This window comes from Mya arenaria, chromosome 5 (genome assembly GCF_026914265.1).
Source record: "Mya arenaria isolate MELC-2E11 chromosome 5, ASM2691426v1".
Classification (NCBI taxonomy): Eukaryota; Metazoa; Mollusca; class Bivalvia; order Myida; family Myidae; genus Mya; species Mya arenaria.
This window is the reverse complement of record NC_069126.1, coordinates 73,488,784-73,495,090: the sequence shown is the minus strand read 5'-3', so window position 1 is coordinate 73,495,090 and position 6,307 is coordinate 73,488,784. Positions and strand designations below refer to the sequence as shown.

The window sequence follows — 6,307 nt, the reverse complement described above, 5'->3', positions numbered from 1 at the left end:
TCTCGATTCAGTTGGCATGTAGTAAATAAGTTGAATATCCGAGTAAATGACACCAATGTCAAGGTCAAAGTATCCCACCGTACGTGGTCTCTAAATACTGGAAAGGCATTTGAACTGTCGAATCTGCTCAAAGGTAAGATTATTTTGCATTAATTAACTTCAATGCAATTGTAGTTATATAAAATGTTGTTACAAAGATATTGTATTTCATAATAACATATGAGACAAATATTGTAGGCATTCAATCCATTGCAATGTTTATTCGAGTGATTCAAGTCATGAAATATCATATATAATAGATAATCAGAAATAAGTGTTCAAATTTTACACATTACAAAAATGTGCAACAAGTATATGAATGCATAATTTGTACGTGATATTGTGTAATTAGACTTAACAAGTTAATTTAAATGAAGCTAATTATCGCACGAGATGATAAGCAAAAATTTAAAATATTGATACGCTTTCTGTCAAGAAGTTGTACAGAGTTTCAATCTTCTCGCAGTTTATGGTTTGAAGACGCGAGTGGGGTTGGAGGGTGATGTTTAAAGGAGCACCGGTACGCTAGTGAGATGGGAGGTCGGTGTTAAAGGGAGCATCGGTACGCAAGTGGGATGGGAGGCCGGTGTTTAAAGGAACATCGTTACGCTAGTGGGATGGGAGGGTGATATTTAAAGGAGCACCGGTACACTAGTGGGATGGGAGGTCGGTGTTAAAGGGAGCATCGGTACGCAAGTGGGATGGGAGGCCGGTGTTTAAAGGAACATCGGTACGCTAGTGGGATGGGAGGCCGGTGTTTAAAGAAGCATCGGTACGCAAGTGGGAGGGGAGATTGGGGTTTGAAGATGCATCGGTACGCGAGAGGGATGTGAGGGCGGTGTTTGAAGAAGCATCGGTACGCAAGGTGGATGGGACGGCGATGTTTGAAGATGCATCGGTACGCGAGTGGGATGGGAGGCCTGTGTTTAAAGGAGCATCGGTACGCTAGTGGGATGTGAGGTCGGTGTTTTAAGGAGCATCGGTACGCAAATGGGATTGAAGGCCTGTGTTTAAAGGAACATCGGTACACTAGTGGAATGGAAATCGATGTTTTAAGTAGCATCGCTTCGCTACTGGGATTGGAGGTCGGTGATTTTAGGAGCATCGATATGCAAGTGGGAGTGGAGGGCAGTGTTTAAAGAAGCCTCTGTGCGAAAAATGGATAGCAGGGTCGAGGTTTAAGAAGCATCGGTGCGCAAATGGAATGGAAGGCCTGTGTTTAAAGGAACATCGGTACGCTAGTGGGATGGAAGGCCTGTGTTTAAAGGAACATCGGTACGCTAGTGGGATGGAAGACCTGTGTTTAAAGGAACATCGGTACGCTAGTGGGATGAGAGGTCGGTGTTTTAAGGAGCATCGGTAAGCAAGTGGGATTGAAAGCCGGAGAATCGGTACGCATATGGGGTGGGAGGTCGGTGATTGAAGAAGCATCGGTACGTTAGGTCGAATGATAGGCCGGTGCTTTAAGCAGCATATGTTTTCAAGTTGGATTGGAGGGCGGTGTTTAAATGAGCATCGGTACGCCATTGTGATTGGCGGCTGGTGTTTTAACAGCACCGGTACGCAAGTTGGATGGATGAGCGATGTATTAAGCAGCATCGGTACGCGAGTGAGATGGTTGGGCAGTGTATAAAGGAACATCGATACGCAAATGATATGGGATCGTAGTGTTTTAAGGGGCATCGGTACGCAAATTATTCAGCGGGGTGGTGTGTTACTACGTTGTAATTATTTTGTTACAATATCTTTTTACATCATCACATTTAGTTATACTTAAATTATTCTCTGTAAACAGTTGAATATATATTTAAAATGCGGTTAATAGTTTAATTCATTGCAAGAAGGTATTTTAATGATGATTGACATGAACTTGCTTTTTTTCCTTTTTCGAAACATTCCAAATGCTTAAGAATGACCTACATACCCGTGTTTGAATCATGTTGCAGGCAATTGTATCTTTTTTTCTTTCTTGTTCTTTTAGAGGTCCATAGATACTGTAGCTAGTTTCATTCTTAACGCATTCCTATAAAAATGGACAATAGCTTAAACTTGTTTCTTTCCCCCGACTATAGCCATTACCTTTCAAAGCAGTAAGATAATATCTGAGTCATGAACTTCACCTATGTTAAGTTGTCAGGCAGAAAATTAGTGATGTTTTTGTAGCAGGTTTTAAAGAGACTCTCTGATAGTTAATTACAGGCTCAGCGTTGTTTATTTGTATTTTCTGTTTTCTATTTCATTCAATTACATGGCAAACATAAATACTTTAATATTTACCTTAAGTTTTTTTTAATGAATAAAATGAATACAGATATAGGTGTGCCACAGACGGCAATGGCGGATCTAGATGAGGAGGGTGGCGCACAACAGTCCGTGCCCCCCAGAAGGCCGACGAATAAACACTAAAACATCTAATTTATAACCTTAAATTTATACCTTAACAATTAAAACGCTGACATAAACTGTATATACATAGTGGTTTTCATAAGTTTGACCACTATATAAGATGAAAAAAATAATAATAAATGGTTGATGGATTCTGCCCCCCCCCCCCCCCCCCCCCCTACTAGTAATGAACTCCTTGCTCCGCAACTGGACGGGATAATTTAATCGGAAATAACTCGCATGCAAAGCAAAAGGTTACAAAGAAATGAGCCAGCTCTAGCACCTGGCGTCATTCTTCTTATACATATCCCAACCTGCTGTGGCTGTTCTTTTACATATCACAACCTGGCGTCGCTGTTCTTATATATATCCCAACCTGGCGTCGCTGTTCTTATACATATCCCAACCTGGCGTCACTTTTCTTATACATATCTCAACCTGGCGTCGCTTTTCTTATACATATCCCAACCTAGCGTCGCTGTTCTTATACATATCACAACCTGGTGTCGCTGTTCTTATACATATCCCAACCTGGCGTCGCTGTTCTTATACATATCCCAACCTGGTGTCGCTGTTCTTATACATATCCCAACCTGGCGTCGCTGTTCTTATACATATCCCAACCTGGCGTCACTGTGCTTATACATATCCCAACCTAGCGTCGCTGTTCTTATACATATCCCAACCCAGCGTCACTGTTCTTATACATATCCCAACAGAGCGTCACTCTTCTTATACATATCCCAACCTGGCGTCACTGTTCTTATTTATATCACAACCTGGTGTCGCTCTTCTTATACATATCCCAACATGGCGTCGCTCTTCTTATACATATCCCAACCTGCTGTGGCTGTTCTTATACATATCACAACCTGGCGTCGCTGTTCTTATACATATCCCAACCTGGCGTCGCTGTTCTTATACATATCCCAACCTGGCGTCGCTGTTCTTATACATATCCCAACCTGGTGTCGCTGTTCTTATACATATCCCAACCTAGCGTCGCTGTTCTTATACATATCACAACCTGGCGTCGCTGTTCTTATACATATCCCAACATAGCGTCACTGTTCTTATACATATCCCAAACTGGTGTCGCTGTTCTTATACATATCACAACCTGGCGTCGCTCTTCTTATACATATACCAACCTGGCGTCACTGTTCTTATACATATCACAACCTGGCGTCACTGTTCTTATACATATCACAACCTGGCGTCACTGTTCTTATACATATCACAACCTGGCGTCACTGTTCTTATACATATCACAACCTGGCGTCGCTGTTCTTATACATATCCCAACCTGGTGTCGCTGTTCTTATACATATCCCAACCTGGCGTCGCTGTTCTTATACATATTCCAACCTGGTGTCGCTGTTCTTATACATATCACAACCTGGTGTCGCTGTTCTTATACATATCCCAACCTGGTGTCGCTGTTCTTATACATATCCCAACCTGGCGTCGCTGTTCTTATACATATCCCAACCTAGCGTCACTGTTCTTATACATATCCCAACCTGGCGTCGCTGTTCTTATACATATCACAACCTAGCGTCACTGTTCTTATACATATCCCAACCTGGTGTCGCTGTTCTGTTCTTATTTATATCACAACCTGGCGTCGCTGTTCTTATACATATCCCAACCTGGTGTCGCTGTTCTTATACATATCCCAACCTGGCGTCGCTGTTCTTATACATATCCCAACCTGGTGTCGCTGTTCTTATACATATTCCAACCTGGTGTCACTGTTCTTATACATATCCCAACCTAGCGTCACTGTTCTTATACATATCCCAACCTGGCGTCACTGTTCTTATACATATCCCAACCTGGTGTCGCTGTTCTTATACATATCCCAACCTAGCGTCACTGTGCTTATACATATCCCAACCTGATGTCGCTGTTCTTATACATATCCCAACCTAGCGTCACTGTTCTTATACATATCCCAACCTGGCGTCGCTGTTCTTATACATATCCCAACCTAGCGTCGCTGTTCTTATACATATCACAACCTGGCGTTGCTGTTCTTATACATATCCCAACCTGGCGTTGCTGTTCTTATACATATCCCAACCTGGTGTCGCTGTTCTTATACATATCCCAACCTGGCGTCGCTGTTCTTATACATATCCCAACCTGGCGTCGCTGTTCTTATACATATCCCAACCTGGCGTCGCTGTTCTTATACATATCCCAACCTGGCGTCGCTGTTCTTATACATATCCCAACCTGGCGTCGCTGTTCTCATACATATCCCAACCTGGCGTCGCTGTTCTTATACATATCCCAACCTGGCGTCGCTGTTCTTATACATATCACAACCTGGCGTCGCTGTTCTTATACATATCCCAACCTGGCGTCGCTGTTCTTATACATATCCCAACCTGGCGTCGCTGTTCTTATACATATCCCAACCTGGCGTCGCTGTTCTTATACATATCCCAACCTGGCGTTGCTGTTCTTATACATATCCCAACCTAGCGTCACTGTTCTTATACATATCCCAACCTAGTGTCACTGTTCTTATACATATCCCAACCTGGCGTCGCTGTTCTTATACATATCCCAACCTAGCGTCACTGTTCTTATACATATCACAACCTGGTGTCGCTGTTCTTATACATATATATATTTACACCTCAACTTCCATTCCTTCAATGAACTGCCTTTCGTCAATTGCGTTTAACATCCGATGAATGCAACATCTTCGGATATGTTCGGATCGCAATTCATCGCATTCATACATGAAAATTGTTGTTCTTGTTATTGTTTGTATTGTGTCAGCAGGTCCCTTAAACAATAAATCAACATTTTAGAAAGTGTTAATGTAGAATATGTTAAGTGTATTGTTGCCACAAGTGTTTCAATTTTACGTTTAAAAATGATTTCAAGTGGTTGATCTTTTCCCGCGTTATTGTGACGTCATTTGATAAAATGTTTCCGGTTTCAGTCGGGTCGTTCTATTTACAGAATGGGTGAGAACATCCTCGGCACCCCAGCGTATCATAACCTATATGATACCATGGGCAAATTGGCTAGGGCAACTTCATTAACCTTCAATATTCATATGCATTCTGACCAATGAAATAGCCGTGACAAAGAGGAAAGAATCTCCTTTGTGAAGAGCTATCGGCATATTAAACAATGTCCTGCCTAAAACGATTTGTAAGCCGTGATCTCATTGGATTATTTCGAACCGAGGTTACATCCGTAACTTCTCGGCCATTTCCGCACCGCATGAGGTTAGTCTCATGCTACCAATCAAGCGGCTGGATTTTACCTTATTAATTATTCATGAGTACTAGATTTTTACACGCTGGGGTGCCGAGGATGGGGTGAGAAAGGATTACTGTAAGCTTTACTTAAATGAAATGAGGTATATCTTTAACAATACTTGAATGGAATAATGAACAATTGGTGTAGATATAAGAAATGAATTGCGGGATCGATGTCATTATCGGGGATATGAACGCAATTGGGCTGGTCAAAGCACGCAGACTCCACACACTTTGACCAGCCCAATTGCGTTCATACCCCGATAATGACATAAATCCCGCAATTCATTCCTCAACTAAACCTAACGTTGCTGTTCTTAAACATATCCGGAACCACTGCATTACCCGCTCTGAGAGTCTACATAACTTGCCCTGCCATACGAATAGAAAAATAACCAAATTGAAAAAAAAAATCTGCATGAGACAGGGTTCAAAAAAGATGTATACAACAATACAGTCCATGTATAGAAATCTTGAGCGAAAGAAAATTGGACAATTTTTTTTAATCCCGTCTGAGCTTAGAATGGCAAATTAAATATCAATGACCCATGGGGGAACCTCCTCATTCCGAGCCTATGCCTGATATTGCCCTTATA

General features: G+C 42.0%; 1 protein-coding gene across 4 annotated transcripts in view; it reads left to right on the top strand.

Annotated features, from left to right (window-relative positions):
• Positions 1-6,307, top strand: part of LOC128234230 (urease subunit alpha-like) — a 29,190-nt gene continuing 22,883 nt past the window's right edge. Inside the window, exon 1 of one of the 4 annotated variants that reach the window (XM_052948331.1) lies at positions 1-133. The gene's annotated coding sequence lies outside the window, so the exon portion shown is untranslated. Of the gene's footprint in view, positions 134-487; positions 560-580; positions 602-1,493; positions 1,725-6,307 lie in introns of those variants that run through there. The other 3 variants (XM_052948333.1, XM_052948330.1, XM_052948332.1) reach the window with 3 other exon arrangements.